Below are 22,226 nucleotides of genomic sequence, written 5' to 3'. Positions count from 1 at the left end.
ACAAAAAACTTATTGCACACTTTTGAGAAGCTTGTTAAAAAAAACAGTGAAATCTGTGCGAAACGAAACTATAATTGCAAACAAACAGTTACAATTGTAACCAATTTATACTCGAAAGTAACATGTAAAATACTATAACCATGAAAAAATATGGGGGGAGGTCTATATAATTTACATATCGATGCTGCAATAATAATCACTGGAATCCCCCCCTCCCTTCGGCCCCCTTGGGTCGAACCACTTAGTTCTGGATTTTAAGGTGTTGGGGTTCTACGGTAGATGTGTGGCCCGGATAGTTTTGACATTATCGTTATGCGGCCCTACTCACGAATTGAGTTTGACATTGCTGGTCTAGAGGAGATATGTGTGTCTGTGTGTGTGTGTGTGTGTGTGTGTGTGTGTGTGTGTGTGTGTGTGTGTGTGTGTGTGTGTGTGTGTGTGTGTGTGTGTCATAGAACATCACTACTTCCAAACAAACTTGATGTGGCTCTTACAGAAACATCTGTTTTTGGAGTGGAACGATTACGAAAAGCTTTACACTGGCCTCCCCGATGGTGCAGTGGTAGTGTCGCCGCCTTGTAATCAAGGGGTTCAAGGTTCGATACCCGGTGGAGGCACATAGTGGTTCGGATTCAACTTTAAACTGTAGGTGCAGTCCCTCTTAGCCTTACTGTGCATAAAGTGGACTTAAAACACTAAATCAATCAACCAACAAAAAGGTTTACTGTTTCTTTGCAAATCTTCAATTAATGTAAAATTTAGTATAAAAACATAATTTTTGCTGACTTTCTAACTTGACAAATTATTACTTCGAATTCTTCATAACACGTATAGTGCTGACCTTGAAGATCATACTATCATTAGTTGGACTGAAATTTCACTTGGGAAGCAATCAATTAACATTGGGAAAAATCACAATAGGAGAAAGCAACTAATGTGATGCAGGAACTGGTCATATGTTTCCACAGGGGATTCCCATCACCACTGAGAGTTTGTCCCCACCCTAGGCCGATTAGCCGGCCCCATGGCGGAGTATTTATCTCATTTCGCTACGACGCCAGTGGTTCCGGGTTCGAATCCGGTCTGGGCATATGTGTCTTTCGTGAGCGTCTCTTCATCGATTACATCATATCATCATTAGCCAAGAGTGGCAGAAAGGCGAAGTAAAATAAACAAAATCAATCAATATTGGCCGATTAAAGCTGCTGTGAACTCCAACGATGAGAACTGTGCAACGGGATTTAATTCAGATCATAACAAAGAAAACTACTTCATCAAAGTGTATGTTCAATATTATACTATTGTTTCCTGACATCTTTGTTACTACTGTACATTTTGTTACATTGTTTTGTCCGTCTTTCTCCTTTTTAGTTTTTCCATATGTTATTACGCATGTCCACGTTTCCCCTTTTTAAATTCCAGGTAGTTTCGCTCCTGCCCATCTCTAATAGGGACTCGATTCGTTAATAGTTGAAATAATAATTGTTACTAATTCTTGCCTTATTATTATCATTATTATTATATATCGATTTTGTATAAAAGAACACCCCCTTAAAAAAAATACTTTCTTTCAACTGATATTCTCTACCTCCTTCTTTCCTTCTTTACTCTCAATTGATAATTCTAACCTCAACAAGAAAATTCAACATAATTATAGTAGCCACTGTAATCAACCAAATTTATTCAATCAAAACTTCAGCGATGAAGGTTCTGTCTCGGGAGCCTGCCACTCTTCTCGTTCCATGCAAGAGTCAGCCAGCAAGCAGTGAAATGCGAATTGCTTTGCCAGTGGAGAAATTTTAGCCTCCGAAACCAGAATGAAAAGAAACAGGTGGGTGTCCTTTTCCTGGAAACCTCACTGCGGGAGTCACGCGGAGGGGAGGGGGTGGTGAAGGGAGGAAGGTTCTCTTCCTAGTCCTCTGATATGTCGCTAGGTGTCTCTGTATCGCATCGGGCCAGGAAACTACTTTCATGCCAACCTCCAGGCCATTATTTCAACTCTTAATAGTTGAAATAATGGCCTGGAGGTTGGCATGAAAGTAGTTTCCTGGCCCGATGCGATACAGAGACACCTAGCGACATATCAGAGGACTAGGAAGAGAACCTTCCTCCCTTCACCACCCCCTCCCCTCCGCGTGACTCCCGCAGTGAGGTTTCCAGGAAAAGGACACCCACCTGTTTCTTTTCATTCTGGTTTCGGAGGCTAAAATTTCTCCACTGGCAAGCAATTCGCATTTCACTGCTTGCTGGCTGACTCTTGCATGGAACGAGAAGAGTGGCAGGCTCCCGAGACAGAACCTTCATCGCTGAAGTTTTGATTGAATAAATTTGGTTGATTACAGTGGCTACTATAATTATGTTGAATTTTCTTGTTGAGGTTAGAATTATCAATTGAGAGTAAAGAAGGAAAGAAGGAGGTAGAGAATATCAGTTGAAAGAAAGTATTTTTTTTAAGGGGGTGTTCTTTTATACAAAATCGATATATAATAATAATGATAATAATAAGGCAAGAATTAGTAACAATTATTATTTCAACTATTAACGAATCGAGTCCCTATTAGAGATGGGCAGGAGCGAAACTACCTGGAATTTAAAAAGGGGAAACGTGGACATGCGTAATAACATATGGAAAAACTAAAAAGGAGAAAGACGGACAAAACAATGTAACAAAATGTACAGTAGTAACAAAGATGTCAGGAAACAATAGTATAATATTGAACATACACTTTGATGAAGTAGTTTTCTTTGTTATGATCTGAATTAAATCCCGTTGCACAGTTCTCATCGTTGGAGTTCACAGCAGCTTTAATCGGCCAATATTGATTGATTTTGTTTATTTTACTTCGCCTTTCTGCCACTCTTGGCTAATGATGATATGATGTAATCGATGAAGAGACGCTCACGAAAGACACATATGCCCAGACCGGATTCGAACCCGGAACCACTGGCGTCGTAGCGAAATGAGATAAATACTCCGCCATGGGGCCGGCTAATCGGCCTAGGGTGGGGACAAACTCTCAGTGGTGATGGGAATCCCCTGTGGAAACATATGACCAGTTCCTGCATCACATTAGTTGCTTTCTCCTATTGTGATTTTTCCCAATGTTAATTGATTGCTTCCCAAGTGAAATTTCAGTCCAACTAATGATAGTATGATCTTCAAGGTCAGCACTATACGTGTTATGAAGAATTCGAAGTAATAATTTGTCAAGTTAGAAAGTCAGCAAAAATTATGTTTTCATACTAAATTTTACATTAATTGAAGATTTGCAAAGAAACAGTAAACCTTTTTGTTGGTTGATTGATTTAGTGTTTTAAGTCCACTTTATGCACAGTAAGGCTAAGAGGGACTGCACCTACAGTTTAAAGTTGAATCCGAACCACTATGTGCCTCCACCGGGTATTGAATCTTGAACCCCTTGATTACAAGGCGGCGACACTACCACTGCACCATCGGGGAGGCCAGTGTAAACCTTTTCGTAATCGTTCCACTCCAAAAACAGATGTTTCTGTAAGAGCCACATCAAGTTTGTTTGGAAGTAGTGATGTTCTATGACACACACACACACACACACACACACACACACACACACACACACACACACACACACACACACACACACACACACACATATCTCCTCTAGACCAGCAATGTCAAACTCAATTCGTGAGTAGGGCCGCATAACGATAATGTCAAAACTATCCGGGCCACACATCTACCGTAGAACCCCAACACCTTAAAATCCAGAACTAAGTGGTTCGACCCAAGGGGGCCGAAGGGAGGGGGGGATTCCAGTGATTATTATTGCAGCATCGATATGTAAATTATATAGACCTCCCCCCATATTTTTTCATGGTTATAGTATTTTACATGTTACTTTCGAGTATAAATTGGTTACAATTGTAACTGTTTGTTTGCAATTATAGTTTCGTTTCGCACAGATTTCACTGTTTTTTTTAACAAGCTTCTCAAAAGTGTGCAATAAGTTTTTTGTTAGCATGAAACTCTTAATGCAGACAACAAATGTTTTGTCAGTCATTCTTGATCATTCGGTTGTTTCATTAATCTTCATTATGGAAAACAACTTTTCACCAAGGCAAGTGCAACGAAAATTAATAAAATTTCTACAGCAAAATAGCTTATTCGAGGATCCTGCTATGGGAGATATAAGAAAAATCAAGGATAGCCCACCTATACGAGTTGCACTGCAATTAAATAAGTTCCATTCGAAGTCAGGACTTGCAACACGCATCATCAAAAGAAAAGGGAGCAGAGCAGAACAAGATTATTGCCCTTCGCACCCTCTGAAGTCTTGAAACCTGTTTTCAACTTCATCACGTAGTATTTTTACTGTGGACAAATATTCCTGTCATTCCTAGTATTCCTGAGAAGTTGGGAAGGACAAATTATAACTTTATTAAAAAGTTTTAATATAACGGAAGACTGTAACTTTGCAAAATGACCTCCACTTCCTTCAAAATATCAGCCCTTGTGTCACGGGGAGGAATCATTCAAGTAGTTTTACTGTCATATCGAGATAAGAATCGCATCCACGAATGAAGGGAGCTAACCGAGCTAGCTCACAGACGTGCGTAATTTCGCATATTGTGAGGGAAAAGGCAACAACACGAACAAATTTCGCTTTCAATTGTTCATTGACTAAGTCATAAATCCTCTCCTCAACTGTATTTCTGATGTTTTTATTAGCGTTGCTTTTCTGCCACGTTTGCCTAATGGTGACGATGAGGATGAGTAATGATATGATGAAATTGATGAAGGGACACATACAAAGAAAATCCATGCTCAGGCCAGGATTCGAACCCGCGACCTCTGGTGTCGCAACGGGTTGTGCTAACCACTCCGCCACAGATTATGGCAAATTTATTTCGTGATAAAGAAATACTTCTGAATGGATTTATTTTATCAGGGTACAAAAGTTCTACGCTTTTCAGTATTCACTTCACAACAAAAGTAAGCATTTCACTTGAAAAATCTACATTCCTTTCTTTGGCTTCAGTCAAGTAAGCAAGGGTAATATATACCAATTTATTCAGGTCGAAGCTGATTGCTTTTGCTTCTTGCCTAGTAAAGTAAATTGAATCAATCAATACCTTTTGAATGCAACTCAAATGTTATTATTAACTATTACTCCAGCATGCTCATTCTAGTGATCCTTGGGTTCATTCATGATACAAACCTAAAAGTAAAATTAATAAGAATAGGAGTCTAACACATAATCAGTATACTAATTTTGAATTAATAATAATAACTGTTATTGGTAATAGTAATACAATTTCTACATCAAAAATTAGGAAAATTACTGCAATTAGAAAAATTTTTATAGAGAATGGAATTCGTGCTGAGGATTTTGGATCAAATCCACACTCAAAGGGTGATCTTTTTTCTCGGTCTATAATTATTTTTTTTGATAGTAGTGTGGATAATATTATTACAATTGATGTGACTGCTATAATTAATAATGAAGTTCTTATAACTATATTAATTATTTACTTTATTTATTATAATCTTTTTAATTGGAAGTTAAGTGTACTTTATATATACTAAGTAAATTATCTACCTCATCAGTAAATTGAAATATAAAGGAATAATCATACTACATCTACAAAATGTCAATATCATGCTGCTGCTTCAAATCCGAAGTGATGTGTTGGTGAAAAATGGCATAAGATGTGTCGAGCTAAGCATACTCCTAGGAATGTTGATCCAATAATAACATGTAGCCCGTGAAATCCCGTTGCTATAAAGAATGTGGATCCATATACTGCATCAGCAATAGTAAATGGGGATTCATAATATTCATATGCTTGAAGAATAGTAAAATATACTCCTAATATTAGTGTTAATATAAGTGCTTGTATTGTATGTGAGTGGTTTTTTTCTAATAATCCATGATGGGCTCATGTTACTGTTACTCCTGAGGCTAGCAGGATTGCTGTATTTAATAAGGGAACTTGTATTGGGTTAAATGGAGTAATTCCCCTTGGTGGTCATAATATTCCTAATTCAATTGTCGGGGATAGACTTCTATGGAAAAATGCTCAAAAGAATGATACAAAAAATAGTACTTCTGAAATAATAAATAAAATTATACCTCATCGTAGTCCTAATATAACTTGGTTTGTATGTAACCCTTGATATGTTCCCTCTCGTGAAATATCTCGTCATCATTGAATTATTGTAAGGAGTATAGCTGTTATCCCTATTAATAATAGTATCATATTTTGTTGGTGAAATCATCTAATTATTCCTGTTGTTAGTATTATTGCTCTAACAGCTCCTGTTGCTGGTCATGGGCTTTGATCTACTAAGTGATATGGGTGATTTTGGTTTGCTGACATTAGTTATTTTGATTCTCTAGAATAAATAGCAATTAGTAGGGCAAATACATAAGATTGAATAAATGCTACGGCTGTTTCTATAATAATTAATATAACTTGTGCTAAAATTAGTATTGAAAGTCCAATAATTTCTAATATTGTTCCTGTATTTCCAATTATTGATATTATTAAATGTCCTACTATTATGTTGGCTGCTAGTCGTACTGATAAAGTTATTGGACGAATTAGATTTCTAATTATTTCAATACCTACTATAATTGGTATTAATAGTGCTGGGACACCTTCCGGCACTAGATGTGCTAATATATGTTTTGTATTATTAATTCATCCGAATAGTATAAATGATAATCATATTGGTAGGGCTAGGGTTAAGGTAAAGACTAAGTGGCTTGATCTAGTAAATACATAGGGTAATAATCCTATTGAATTATTAAACAGGATTATTGAAAATATACTAATAAATATTAGAGTTCTTCCTTGGTGGTTAATTATTCCTAAAAATGTTTTGAATTCTTCATGTAATTTTACTATTATTATATTATACAATATAGAGGTTCGTGATTGTATTAATCAAAATGGGGCTGGAATTATTAATAATCCCAAGAATGTTCTTATTCAGTTTAGTGATATATTTATAATTGATGATGTTGGGTCGAAGGATGAGAATAATCTTGTTATCATTTTCAGTATTTAATTTTTGATTTATTTTCTATTTTAAAATTGTTATTATTTAATAATTTATTATAATTATAATAGTTGACAATTAAAAATAAAAAATAAATTAATATAAATATTGTGAATAGAATAATTCAGTTTAATGGATATATTTGTGGGATAAAAGGGTATCTGCAAGGATAATTTAGGTTTGACATTCCTATGTTATATATTAACTAACTCTTTTCATTAGAAGTAGTTGTTATATTACTATTTTGTGGTTTAAGAGACCATTACTTACTTTTCAGTCATCTAATGATTCTTGTATAATTTTTATTAATCAATTAATAAAAGATTTGTGAGTTGTAGTTTCAACAATAATTGGTATAAATCTATGATTAGATCCACAAATTTCTGAACACTGTCCAAAAAATAGACCAATTCGACTAATATTTACTCCTGCCTGATTAAGTCGTCCTGGAGTGGCATCTATCCTAATTCCTATGGATGGTATAGCTCATGAATGTAATACATCTGCAGATGTAGTTAGTACTCGAATATCTATATTGATTGGTAGCACTGTTCGATTATCTACATCTAATAATCGAAACGAGTCTAAAGATATTTCATTACTTGGGGCTATGTATGAATCAAATTCTGCCTTTATAAAATCGGAGTATTCATAACTTCAGTATCATTGATGCCCAATAGTTTTAAGAGTTAATGAAGGTTGATTAATCTCATCTAACAAGTATAATAAACGTAGAGAGGGTAATGCAATAAAAACTAGGGTAATTGCTGGTATGATTGTTCACATTGTTTCTAACGTTTGTCCTTCTAAAAGTATTCGATTTGTTAATTTGTTATTAAATAGTGATGCTATTAAATATCCTACTAATACTGTAATTATAATTAAAATTAATATCGTGTGGTCATGGAAAAATATTATTTGTTCTATTAATGGGGAGGATCTATCTTGTAGTCCTACTTGATTTCAGGTTGCCACTTTTAAGTAAGGGGTACCCCTTATATTTGAAGCTTAAGTTCAATGCACTTCTCTGCCACCTTAAAAATTAGTTGTTAGTAAGTAGTATTGGAAGTTCTGAATATGTATGTTCAGAAGGAGGTGATATTTGATATCATTCAATTGATGATGCTTGTTGTAGATTAAATAATGTTGGTCGGGCGCTTGTTATACCTTCTCAGGTAATAAAAATTATAATAATTACTGCTGTAAATGATAAGATTGATCCTAATCTTGAAACAATATTTCATATTGTATATGCATCTGGATAATCCGAATATCGTCGTGGTATTCCTCTTAATCCTAGAAAATGTTGTGGAAAAAATGTTAAATTAACTCCAATAAATATTGAGATGAATTGAATTTTTAATCAATCTGGATTTATTATTACTCCTGTAAATAGTGGAAATCAGTGTACTAGTCCCGCTATAATAGCAAATACTGCTCCTATAGATAGTACATAGTGAAAATGTGCTACAACATAATATGTATCATGTAGTACAATATCTAGTGATGAATTTGCTAATACTACCCCTGTTAATCCACCTATTGTAAATAAGAAAATAAACCCTAATGCTCATAATATTGATGGGGAGTAATTAATTTGTGTTCCATGTAATGTTGCAATTCATCTAAATACCTTAATTCCTGTTGGTACAGCAATAATTATTGTAGCTGCAGTAAAATATGCTCGTGTATCAACATCTATTCCTACAGTAAATATATGATGTGCCCATACAATAAATCCTAGGAACCCAATTGCTATTATTGCATAAATTATTCCAAGAACTCCAAATGTTTCTTTTTTACCTCTTTCTTGAGTTACAATATGTGAAATTATCCCAAATCCTGGTAGAATTAGAATATATACTTCTGGGTGTCCAAAGAATCAGAATAGATGTTGGTATAAGATGGGGTCCCCACCACCGGATGGATCAAAAAATGAGGTATTTAAATTTCGATCTGTTAATAATATAGTAATTGCTCCTGCTAGAACTGGTAGTGATAACAATAGTAGAACTGCAGTAATTACCACTGATCATACAAATAATGGTACTCGTTCTATAGATATCCCCATAGTTCGTATATTAATTACTGTTGTAATAAAATTTACTGCCCCTAGAATAGAGGATACTCCTGCTAAATGTAATGAAAAAATTGATAAGTCAACAGAGGCTCCAGCATGTGCAATTCCTGCAGATAGTGGAGGATATACTGTTCAGCCAGTTCCTGCACCACTTTCTACAATTCTTCCTGATAATAGTAGAGTTAGTGATGGGGGTAGTAATCAAAATCTTATATTATTTAATCGTGGGAAGGCTATGTCCGGGGCTCCAATTATTAAAGGTACTAATCAGTTTCCAAATCCTCCAATTATAATGGGTATTACTATAAAGAAAATTATAATAAATGCGTGTGCAGTTACAATTACATTATAAATTTGATCATCTCCAATTAAACTTCCTGGTTGACCTAATTCTATGCGGATTAAGATACTTAATGATGTTCCAACTATTCCTGATCATACTCCGAAAATTAAATATATTGTACCAATATCTTTATGGTTAGTAGAAAATAATCATCGTTGCAAAAATGAGATGGCTGAAGTTATATAGGTGATAAACTGTAAATTTATTTATGAGGTTAAACTCTCTCATTAAATTTTGGCTTTATAGTTAAGAATAATAATTTTGAACTGCAATTTCAGGGTGATACGTTGTATGTATTAAGGCCTAAAAGATATCCTTTATTTATGACTTTGAAGGTCATTAGTTTAAAATTAACTTAAGACCTTATAAAGATCTTACAGAGATATATAAATTGGTTGAATTATAGGTAATCCACACACTGAGAGAAAAATTGTAACTACCGATAATACTTGTTCTTTTAAATTTAATGGGTTGTTGTTAATAATATTTCACATATTAGTTTTATAATTTATTAAAATTGATGTAAGTGAGGTTCGTAAGTAATAGTATAGGGTTAATAGTGATATACTAATTAGGATTATAACTATAACTAATTGTTTAAGGTTGGTTGTTTGGATAATAACTATTCATTTTGGTAAAAATCCTAGTAGGGGGGGTAGTCCACCAAGAGATAGTATTGATATGAATAAGGACATTTTTTTAATGGGGGAAAGTTTTAATATAAACAGTTGGTGGATGTAGTATGTCTTGTTTATTGAAAATAGTATAATGGCGGAGGTGGTTATAAGGATGTATAGTAGTAAATATGTTAACCAGGTGTTATCTTCTGATGTTATTCTTAGAATAATTCAAGATATATGGTTAATTGATGAAAAGGCTATAATTTTTCGTAACGAGGTTTGATTTAATCCTCCAATTGCTCCAATAATTGCTGATATTCTAATTGTTAAAATTAGAATTATATTTAAATTGTCAATTACATAGCTAAGTAACGTTGATGGAGCAATTTTTTGAATAGTTGTTATTACTAGGCAGTTAATTCATGTTATACCTTCTATAACTTCTGGTATTCAAATGTGAAATGGAGCAGCTCCTATTTTTATTAATAGAGCTATAGTCAGAAGTTGGGTCTGTATGTTGAAATTTGCAGCATTAATTATAATTAATGCTGCGGCCAAAATTATTGATGATGCTAATGCTTGAATTAGAAAGTACTTAAGTGATGCTTCTGTATTCCGTTGATTATTTGGTGCGGAAATTAATGGAATAAAAGATATTAGATTAATTTCTAAGCCTATTCAGGCTCCATATCATGAGGTGGAAGAAATAGAAAGGAGGGTTCCTATTGTGAGGGTCAATAGGAATATTATTTTTTTGGGGGTTGTGAGCATTAAAAAGGGAAGGATTAATTATAGACCTTCATATGTGGGGTATGAGCCCTCTAGCTTAATTAGCTTACCTTTTTATTATATTTTGGTGTATGATGCACTATGGGGTTTGATACCATTGGAGAAAGTTTAATTCTTTCAGTTATAAATAATTCATTTTTAATAAAAATGAATTAATAAGAACATGCTAAAATTCATGTATACTTTACCCTATCATGGTAATCCTTTTTCAGACATCTTATTTATAAATAAATTATAATAGTGGGCTAATAATATTATTTATTAGACTTTTATTCTTATGATCAATAAGTAGAACCTATTTATTAAATAATATAAATACTTCAGAATTGCTTTTAATTTTATCTAATATTTTTTAAGTTTTTGTAGTCTAACTTAAAGTAATTGACTTAATTAACATGTCATTTTAACACTTATTGAGTCTAGAGAAAAAAGAAGTTAATATATCTATATAGAACACAATTTTGAGGGAAAAAAAAAATTGTGTTCTATATAGAACGGGAAAGTGAGTAAAAAATAAAAAGGGAGGAAATTTTCGTGAGATAATCTCTAATTATAGTCTAATTTAATATAATACATACTATATAATAATATAGAACCTCTCTTTATATTTTAAAGTTAAAGTTTTATTCTAGCTTAAATCTCCCGAGTTAAATTTTACATATGTATTTGTTAAAGAGAGGTAAAACTTCCTCCAATTTTTTATGAATTGAGACGGTGTATTTGGACTATAATTCGCAGTGTGTGGGTTTGTTAATTTTAATGTAAATTAGATTACAGGATTTTAATTTTTAATATTTATTTTGTCCGGCTAAATTCGTGCCAGCTGCCGCGGTTAGACGTGGGGACATAAGTGGAGGGTTGTTGGCTTAATTGTAGTAATAATTGATTTTTGGTTGTTTATATTTTATTTATTAGGTGAAATTTTTAATATAATTTGTTCTTTATTTTTATTAAATCTATAAAGGTGATATATTAAACTAGGATTAGATACCCTATTATTATCATTGTGAATTTGGTTTGAGTAGTATTAGTTATGATCTTGAAACTCAAAGAATTTGGCGGTGTTTTATTCTATTTAGAGGAACCTGTCCCGTAATCGATATTCCGCGTTTTATTTGACCCATTATTGTAAAGTATCAGTTTGTATACCGCCGTAATTTGAATATTTAAATATATATCTTCTTTTTTTCTATTGGAATACATTTCAGGTCAAGGTGCAGCCTATTAGTGGGTGGAGATGGGTTACATTATGTTGATTTGGATAATGTATTGTAATTATATTTGAAATTGGATTTAATTGTAATTTTGTTTTAGAATAACATTTTGGTTTATTAGCTCTAGGGCATGCACACATCGCCCGTCGCTCTCATTTATATAGGTGAGATAAGTCGTAACATAGTAGGCGTACCGGAAGGTGTGCCTAGTTTGAATAGCATCAAAATATTTCTGTTAGTTAGAATATTCATTTACATTGAGTAGTTAGTCGTGCAATTCGATATATTTTGATAGAAATTTTATTACTATTTGAATTTTGCTTATAAATTGTTTATATATGAAAAGGAATTTTATTGAGGTTGGTTATATATTTAGTTATATATGAATTAGTTTGTTATAGATTATTAGTACAGTGTTGGGATTTATTAAATATATGAAATATTAATTTTTATTATAGGAGATGTTAATAATCGTACCTTTTGTATCAGGGAGGATTAAATTTTAATTGAATATTCTGTTTTCTCGAAGGGTGAGGAGCTAGTATGTTAATTTTAAGGTAAAAGTGTTATATTTTTCTGTTAAAATTGTTACTTGTAATAAAATGTTATTCGACTTACCTTATATCTAGTTATTAGGGAATTATATTTAATATAGCTTTATATTTTAATATTTTTTATATTAATATATATTTAATATTAATGTTTAGTTATGACTAGGGGGATGTGCTTCTGGTTAATATATTGGTTATAACTTTATAATAAACTGTTATATTTATTGGTTTGGAGATTGCTAATATTTGTAATTTTGTTATAATTTATTTGAAATTTTATTAAAAATTTAGTTTGGTTTTACTTTCTTACTTAATTATATGTTTTAATTGGTTTTATTTTGAAATTATGATTCTATTAGTATATTTATTTAATTAATTAGAGGAATTAGGCAAAATCTATTCTCGCCTGTTTATCAAAAACATCTTTTCATGATTTTTATATGAAGTATAACCTGCCCAATGACACTTGTTTAATGGCCGCGGTATTTTGACCGTGCGAAGGTAGCATAATCATTAGTCTTTTAATTGGGGGCTAGAATGAATGGTTGGACGAGGAATAGACTGTCTTTAGTTAATTAATATATAATTTTACTTTAAAGTGAAAAGGCTTTATTTTTTTAAGGGGACGATAAGACCCTATAGATCTTTATATTATTTTAATAATTTTTTAATTAGTAGTATGACTATATGTATTATTAAGTAATATTTCGTTGGGGTGATGGAAAGATAATAGTTAGCTCTTTTTTATTTAATATTCAATAATTTTTGTTATTTTGGATCCATTTTTAGTGATTTAAAGAATAAGTTACCTTAGGGATAACAGCGTAATCTTTCTTGAGAGATCCTATCGACAGGAGGGGTTGCGACCTCGATGTTGGATTAAGATATCATTTGGGTGTAGCATTTCAAATTTGATGGTCTGTTCGACCTTTAATTTCTTACATGATCTGAGTTCAAACCGGCGTGAGCCAGGTTGGTTTCTATCTCTTAATATTAAAAGTGTTTTAGTACGAAAGGACCAAATACTTATATTATATATATAATATTGATTAATAATAATTACTATTATGGCAGAGAAGTGCATTGAATTTAGAATTCAATAATGAAGATAAATTTCTTTTTATAGTAGATGATATTAGATTTATTTATTGGAATTATTTCTTTTATTATTTTAGTTGTGTGTGTTTTAATTAGAGTTGCTTTTTTTACTTTGTTTGAGCGCAGGGTATTGGGGTATATTCAAATTCGTAGGGGACCTAATCGAGTTGGAATTTGTGGTATTTTTCAGCCTTTTGCTGATGCAGTTAAATTATTTACTAAGGAGCAAGCATTACCTACCTTGAGAAATTATTATCCATATTATATGTCTCCAATTTTTAGTTTATTTTTATCTTTGATTGTTTGGGTTGTTTTTCCATACCACACCTTATTATTTAATTTTTATTTGGGGGTGTTTTTCTTTTTATGTTGTATGAGAATAGGGGTATATAGAGTAATATCTGCTGGGTGATCATCTAATTCTAATTATGCGTTACTCGGTGGTCTTCGGGCAGTTGCTCAAACTATTTCTTATGAGGTTAGCTTAGTATTAATTTTATTATCCTTTATTTTTTTAATTGGTGGTTATAATTTACTTTTATTTAATGTTTTTCAGGATTATTTATGATTTATTTTTATTGCTATACCTTTGGCATTGGCTTGGTTGAGATCTTGCTTAGCTGAAACCAACCGAACTCCCTTTGATTTTGCTGAGGGGGAGTCTGAACTTGTTTCTGGATTTAATGTTGAGTATAGTGCTGGGGGGTTTGCTTTAATTTTTATATCTGAATATGCTAGTATTTTATTTATAAGTGTTTTATTTAGAATTTTATTGTTGGGGGGGTATCACTTTTCTTATTTTTTTTACTTAAAGGTTATTTTTTTAGGATTTATTTATATTTGAGTTCGGGGAACATTACCACGATTTCGTTATGATAAACTTATGTATTTAGCTTGAAGGAGTTTTCTTCCGGTATCTTTAAATTATTTTTTTTTTTTTGTTGGGTTTAGGGGCTTAATTGTATCAATTTATATTTAGTTGCATAATAATTAGAATGTGAAAGACTTCTAGAATATTTACATTCTATTTTATGTTTTCAAGACATACACTTAAAATTTCAGTCAAGAAGTCATTTTTTTAAAATTTTATCTCATAGTAGTAGAGTTGCTGGGGATATAATGAAATATATAAAATATATAATTGTTAATAGTTGCCCAGTAGTAATATACGGAGTTTCTACAGGTCGGGCCCCAATTCAGGTTAATAAAATAAAGGTTGCAAATATTAATCAAAATAGTACTTGATTTAAAGGGTAGAATTGTAGTCCACGAAAATTTCTTTTATGATGTATTGGTATAATAAATAAAATTATAATAGATAATACTAGTGCTACTACTCCTCCGAGTTTATTTGGAATAGATCGTAGAATGGCATATGCAAATAGAAAGTATCATTCTGGTTGAATGTGTACGGGAGTTACTAGTGGGTTTGCAGGGGTGAAGTTTTCAGGATCTCCTAGGGTTGTTGGAAATATTAATGATAGTTGTATTAATATTAAAATTATAAGTATAAACCCTAATGTGTCTTTTATGGAGAAGTACGGGTGAAATGGAATTTTATCTATATTACTATTAATAGCTAATGGATTATTAGATCCTGTTTGATGCAAAAAAAGTAGATGAACTATGGATATTGCTATTAAAATAAATGGTAATAAGAAATGGAAGGCGAAGAATCGGGTTAGCGTGGCACTATCTACTGCGAATCCACCTCAAATTCATTGAACTAGTATAGTTCCTAAATATGGAATTGCCGAGAGTAAGTTAGTAATTACTGTGGCACCTCAAAATGATATTTGACCCCATGGTAGTACGTATCCAACAAATGCTGTTGCTATTGTTGCTAATATAATTATGACCCCAATAGATCATGTGTGAAAATATAAATAGGATCCATAATATATCCCCCGTCCAACATGTATATATATACAAATAAAGAATATGGAGGCCCCGTTAGCATGAATAGTTCGTAGTATTCACCCATAATTTACATCTCGGCAGATGTGTATTACTCTAGAAAAGGCTAAATCTGTTCTTGAAATATAATGTATTGCTAAAAAAAGACCTGTTAAGACTTGGATTGAAAGACACATTCCTATAAGTGAACCAAAATTTCATCAGTAGGAGATATTTAGTGGGGCTGGTAAGTCCACTAATGCATTATTTGCTAGTTTAAGTAGTGGGTGGTAAATCCGTGCTGGCTTTGTCATTTGTAATTATTTAATTATTTTTAGAGGCCCATGTGAAAGTCTAGTAATTTTTACAATTGCAATTAATGTAATAAATAAGTATACTACTGTTATAGTAGTTATTATTATAATGGATTCATTATATAATTTTATTCCAGGTAGGGGGGGTATGCTTCTTCAGGTGGTATGGGTATCTATATTTTGTAGAATTGAGGGGATTAATAATGGGTCTATTATTATTAGTATAAATAAACATAATAACATTAGAGTTACACCAAAGGTCAATATTTTTGTTCTTATTTTGAATATTTCATTTGGTGTAAGTCTTGTTGTGTAAATAAATAGAACTAGTATTCCTCCTAAAAATACTAGGAATAATACGTAGGAAAGTCATGTGGATTTTAGGAATGTTGATATTGTTAGACATGCAGTAACAGTTTGTATAATTAATATAACCCCTATAGATAGTGGATGTCTTATATATAATATTATTAGTGCTAATAATAATATAATGGTAATTAGTATTAATTGTATTTTAATATCAAGGAGTAGTTTAGTAAAAATATTGGCTTTGGGAGCTTTTGATGATATAATTATATCTTCCTTGATGTTTTTAGAATTATTAATTCATTTATGATTTACAAGACCATTGTTTTTATTAAACTATAAAAACTTATGTTAAGAATATTATTTATATTAATTATTTTATTTATTAGATTTTTATGTTTTATTTCTCAACGTAAACATTTATTAGTAACCCTATTAAGACTTGAATTTATTGTATTATCCTTGTATTTATATATAACTTATTATTTTATTAATAATCAGGAAGAAGCTTATTTTTGTTTATTATTCATTTCATTTTGTGTATGTGAAGGGGCCCTTGGTCTATCTATTATAGTATCAGTTACACGTACTCATGGTAATGACTATTTTAATTCTTTTGTATTATTAAAATGTTAAAATATATTTTTTATTTTATATTTTTAATCCTTTTGAGATTTAATAGTTCTTTATGAATAGTGGTTCAAATTTCTATTGTTTTTGGCTGTTTTTTGTTTTTATTAATAGTGTGGCTTGGTATTGGAGTATGGGGGGCCGGTTATTTTATTGGATTAGATGTGATGTCTTATTCTTTAATTTTACTTAGTATTTGAATTATTTTTTTAATAATAGTGGCTAGAAATAGTATTATATCTATTTATTTTTACCCTTGTAGATTTATATTTTTGTTAATTATTTTATTATTATTGTTAATATTAACTTTTATAAGAATAAATTTTTTTTTATTTTATTTATTTTTTGAGGGGTCATTAGTACCTACTTTGTTTTTAATTTTAGGGTGAGGATACCAACCAGAACGAGTACAAGCGGGGGTATACTTACTTTTTTATACATTACTTGCTTCTTTACCTCTTTTGGTTGGTATTTTTATGTTAAATTATAAGGCGGGTGGTTTATATATATATATATTTAGATATATTAATATTGATATAAATTATTTTATTTGATATACTAGAATAGTGGTTGCTTTTTTGGTAAAAATACCTATGTTTTTGGTTCATTTGTGATTACCTAGGGCTCATGTTGAGGCTCCAGTTAGTGGGTCTATAATTTTGGCTGGAATTTTATTAAAGCTTGGGGGATATGGGATTTTGCGAATTATTTCTTGTATTGAGAGATTAGCTATTAAATATAATATTTTTTGATTTGGTATTAGAGTTGTTGGAATTTGAATAATTAGTCTTGTTTGTATACGTCAAATTGATTTAAGGGCCTTGGTTGCATATTCATCTGTAGCACACATAGGTCTTGTTTTAATGGGGATTATAACTATAAGTGCATGAGGAATAGGGGGGGGTCTTACCTTAATAGTAGCACATGGTCTTTGTTCTTCTGGGATATTTTGCCTGGTAAATATTACTTATGAACGATTAGGTAGTCGTAGTATATTAATTAATAGGGGAATAATTAACTATATTCCTAGATTATCTTTATGATGATTTATATTAAGAATTACTAATATGGCTGCTCCTCCCTCTATTAATCTGCTGGGTGAAATTAGTTTATTAAATAGAATTATTGGATGATCTTATTTTAGTTTTGTAGGTGTTGCATTACTTTCTTTTTTAAGTGCTGGTTATACCTTATATCTATATTCTTATACTCAGCATGGAATATATTATTCTGGTGTATTTTCTTGTTGAAGAAGTAATATTCGTGAATACCTATTGTTATTTTGTCATTTATTTCCATTAAATTTTTTAATTATTTTTTGTTCTCCAATATTTCATTGAATTTAAAATATTTAAGTAGTTTAAATAGAATAGTAAGTTGTGGACTTAGTGGTAACTAAAGGTTCTTAAATCAATGGTTTTTAATTTTTTTATTACAAGCATAGTATCAATTATTTTATTGATTAGTAGAATAGTTTTATTATTATTAGGAATAATATTTTTAGTTAAGGATGTTACAATTTTTATTGAGTGAAATATTATTAATTTGAATAGTTCTAATATTATTATAACAATATTATTTGATTGGATATCTTTAATTTTTATAGGTTTAGTTATATATATTTCTTCTATGGTTATTAATTATAGAGGTTCTTATATAGAGGGGGACTATAACATAAATCGATTTATTATTTTAGTTTTATTATTTGTTGGATCTATAATGTTTTTAATTATCTCTCCTAATATTATTAGAATTATTTTAGGGTGGGATGGTCTGGGATTAGTTTCTTACTGTCTAGTAATTTATTATCAGAATGTTCGTTCCTACTCTGCTGGAATATTAACTGCTCTGTCTAATCGAATTGGTGATGTATTTATTTTATTATCTATTGCTTGAATATTAAACTATGGTAGATGAAATTATATTTATTATTTATGATTAGTTTCTGATTTTGATATAATACTAATTACTAGATTTATTATTATTGCTGGTATGACAAAGAGTGCACAAATTCCGTTTTCTGCATGGTTGCCGGCAGCTATAGCTGCACCAACTCCAGTTTCTGCATTAGTTCATTCTTCTACTTTGGTTACTGCTGGGGTTTATTTATTAATTCGTTTTGGAGATATATTAATATATACTGTTCTTGGGAGGGTACTTTTATTATTATCTGGGCTAACTATATTTATAGCTGGGATTGGAGCTAATTTTGAATACGATTTAAGGAAAATTATTGCTCTATCTACATTGAGACAACTTGGGCTAATAATATTAACATTATCTATGGGATTAAAGGAGCTATCATTTTTTCACTTGTTAACACATGCTATATTTAAATCTTTATTGTTTTTGTGTGCCGGTGTAGTAATTCATGTTATAGGTGATGTTCAGGATATTCGTTGCATGGGGGGAATAATTAATAAAATGCCAATAACTATTTCTTGTATAATAATTTCTAGTCTTGCCCTATGTGGAATACCATTTTTGGCTGGGTTTTATTCTAAGGATTTAATTTTGGAAATATTAAGTATATCTTTTTTTAATTTAGTAATATTTATTTTATTATGAATTTCTACGGGAATAACTATAGCTTATAGTTTTCGATTAAATTATTATTTAGCTGGTAAATCTTATAGAGGTACATCATTTCAATTTTTTTCTGATGATGGGGGGTGAGGTATATTTAAGGGTATGTTGGGCTTATTATTGTTATCTATTGTGGGGGGGTCTAGACTAATGTGAGTAATTTTTCCTTCTGTTTTTGTTGTTATTATCCCATTTAATTTGAAGATAGGGGCAGTTATTTGTATTTTATTAGGGGGATGAATCGGATATAATATTACATCTTTCTTGTTTGAAGTTTATCCATTTTTTAATAATAAAATAATATATTATTTATTAGGGGGGATATGATTTTTACCTTATTTATCCTCTGGTGGATTAATTGGTAGTTCATTTATTACTGGGGGGCTCTATATTAAGGCTATCGATTATGGATGAAGTGAACTTATGGGGGGGCAGGGGGTATATAAATATATAAGGAGTGGTTCTTTAAGTATTCAACTAATACATTCTAACTATTTTAATATTTATTTTATATTTTCATTTTTAATAGTAATTTTATTAATAATTTATGTGTGTTTATATAGCTTATAATAAAGCATAATATTGAAGTTATTAGGAAGAATAAATAATTCTGTAGGCACTTCTTGAACTTATTTAAAGTCCAGCTTTATCATGAAAAGATAATGTAATTTTATACTAAAGAAATAATGGGAGAGTATTAATGGAATTTCACCACTAAGGATGGAAGTTAGCAGCCCCCACTTAATAATATACCCCTTAACTGAGGAAATAGTCCTAATTTTATTATTAACATTAATATGCCGCCTTTCTTTGGCTTCAGTCAAGTAAGCAAGGGTAATATATACCAATTTATTCAGGTCGAAGCTGATTGCTTTTGCTTCTTGCCTAGTAAAGTAAATTGAATCAATCAATACCTTTTGAATGCAACTCAAATGTTATTATTAACTATTACTCCAGCATGCTCATTCTAGTGATCCTTGGGTTCATTCATGATACAAACCTAAAAGTAAAATTAATAAGAATAGGAGTCTAACACATAATCAGTATACTAATTTTGAATTAATAATAATAACTGTTATTGGTAATAGTAATACAATTTCTACATCAAAAATTAGGAAAATTACTGCAATTAGAAAAAATTTTATAGAGAATGGAATTCGTGCTGAGGATTTTGGATCAAATCCACACTCAAAGGGTGATCTTTTTTCTCGGTCTATAATTATTTTTTTTGATAGTAGTGTGGATAATATTATTACAATTGATGTGACTGCTATAATTAATAATGAAGTTCTTATAACTATATTAATTATTTACTTTATTTATTATAATCTTTTTAATTGGAAGTTAAGTGTACTTTATATATACTAAGTAAATTATCTACCTCATCAGTAAATTGAAATATAAAGGAATAATCATACTACATCTACAAAATGTCAATATCATGCTGCTGCTTCAAATCCGAAGTGATGTGTTGGTGAAAAATGGCATAAGATGTGTCGAGCTAAGCATACTCCTAGGAATGTTGATCCAATAATAACATGTAGCCCGTGAAATCCCGTTGCTATAAAGAATGTGGATCCATATACTGCATCAGCAATAGTAAATGGGGATTCATAATATTCATATGCTTGAAGAATAGTAAAATATACTCCTAATATTAGTGTTAATATAAGTGCTTGTATTGTATGTGAGTGGTTTTTTTCTAATAATCCATGATGGGCTCATGTTACTGTTACTCCTGAGGCTAGCAGGATTGCTGTATTTAATAAGGGAACTTGTATTGGGTTAAATGGAGTAATTCCCCTTGGTGGTCATAATATTCCTAATTCAATTGTCGGGGATAGACTTCTATGGAAAAATGCTCAAAAGAATGATACAAAAAATAGTACTTCTGAAATAATAAATAAAATTATACCTCATCGTAGTCCTAATATAACTTGGTTTGTATGTAACCCTTGATATGTTCCCTCTCGTGAAATATCTCGTCATCATTGAATTATTGTAAGGAGTATAGCTGTTATCCCTATTAATAATAGTATCATATTTTGTTGGTGAAATCATCTAATTATTCCTGTTGTTAGTATTATTGCTCTAACAGCTCCTGTTGCTGGTCATGGGCTTTGATCTACTAAGTGATATGGGTGATTTTGGTTTGCTGACATTAGTTATTTTGATTCTCTAGAATAAATAGCAATTAGTAGGGCAAATACATAAGATTGAATAAATGCTACGGCTGTTTCTATAATAATTAATATAACTTGTGCTAAAATTAGTATTGAAAGTCCAATAATTTCTAATATTGTTCCTGTATTTCCAATTATTGATATTATTAAATGTCCTACTATTATGTTGGCTGCTAGTCGTACTGATAAAGTTATTGGACGAATTAGATTTCTAATTATTTCAATACCTACTATAATTGGTATTAATAGTGCTGGGACACCTTCCGGCACTAGATGTGCTAATATATGTTTTGTATTATTAATTCATCCGAATAGTATAAATGATAATCATATTGGTAGGGCTAGGGTTAAGGTAAAGACTAAGTGGCTTGATCTAGTAAATACATAGGGTAATAATCCTATTGAATTATTAAACAGGATTATTGAAAATATACTAATAAATATTAGAGTTCTTCCTTGGTGGTTAATTATTCCTAAAAATGTTTTGAATTCTTCATGTAATTTTACTATTATTATATTATACAATATAGAGGTTCGTGATTGTATTAATCAAAATGGGGCTGGAATTATT

The 22,226-nt window shown here is 31.0% G+C and overlaps 4 pseudogenes; 1 reads left to right on the top strand and 3 right to left on the bottom strand.

The window, feature by feature from the left end:
- Positions 1-5,583: 5,583 nt before the first annotated feature.
- LOC145981002 (cytochrome c oxidase subunit 3 pseudogene) lies at positions 5,584-6,360 on the bottom strand (annotated as a pseudogene).
- A 3,876-nt stretch (positions 6,361-10,236) lies between these two features.
- On the top strand, positions 10,237-18,789 carry LOC145980604 (NADH-ubiquinone oxidoreductase chain 1 pseudogene; annotated as a pseudogene).
- On the bottom strand, positions 14,811-15,950 carry LOC145981003 (cytochrome b pseudogene; annotated as a pseudogene).
- Positions 18,790-20,857: 2,068 nt separating the features above from the next.
- LOC145981001 (cytochrome c oxidase subunit 3 pseudogene) lies at positions 20,858-21,634 on the bottom strand (annotated as a pseudogene).
- Between the last annotated feature and the right edge of the window lie 592 nt (positions 21,635-22,226).

This window comes from Lepisma saccharinum, chromosome 28 (genome assembly GCF_977018435.1).
Source record: "Lepisma saccharinum chromosome 28, izLepSacc3.1, whole genome shotgun sequence".
In the NCBI taxonomy this organism is placed as follows: domain Eukaryota; kingdom Metazoa; phylum Arthropoda; class Insecta; order Zygentoma; family Lepismatidae; genus Lepisma; species Lepisma saccharinum.
Note: the sequence above shows the minus strand (reverse complement) of the source record. Positions and strands in the feature narration are given on the sequence as shown.